Raw genomic sequence first — 695 nt, forward strand, 5'->3', positions numbered from 1 at the left:
CAAACCTTGTGGAATTCGACATTTCTCTATTGGGAGTTTTTCTTTGACAATTGCAGGTACACTTGCCGGAAAGAATTATGCCGATCGTGCAATTTCCTAAATTTTAGCATCACGAGTTGATGTGCATCAAAACTAAAGGAATAAAAATAAATAAGAAATTTTATGTAATTAAATTAAAAGCCTTGACCCGGAGAAGATTAATTGGAAGTTCTATCCTTGTTGGATTTTTTTCAAGATCAATTGATAATTGAAGGTTACTTCTACTTAGTTATCCTTTATCAAGTAAAGTAAAAGAAATTCAAGTAAGTTGGAAGTCTACTTCTATTCATAAGTTCTAATCCTCTCCCTTGGGAAGGATTAGCGTTAGTGACTAGAGAGCCAGCCAACAATAAACCCAATTACAATTTAAATCTTGAGTAATTCAACTCAAGGGTCTCCAAATATTAATCAACTCCAAAATCAAGTTAGGATCTAACTTAGAACATCAATTAATAACAAACAATAGAAGAAGTGATAAATCTGAAATACCTCAATTGCATTAATAAAAGAAAATCAATCTAAACATAAAGAGTTCATAAACTAAATTGATAAAATAAATAAAAGCAACATTGAACCTGAGAAGAAGTTGAAATAATAAAGTTGAAATAATAAGAAATCCTAATTCCTTTAAGAGGAATCCTAATCCTAAATCCTAA

Source organism: Arachis ipaensis, chromosome B04 (assembly GCF_000816755.2).
Source record: "Arachis ipaensis cultivar K30076 chromosome B04, Araip1.1, whole genome shotgun sequence".
NCBI lineage: Eukaryota > Viridiplantae > Streptophyta > Magnoliopsida > Fabales > Fabaceae > Arachis > Arachis ipaensis.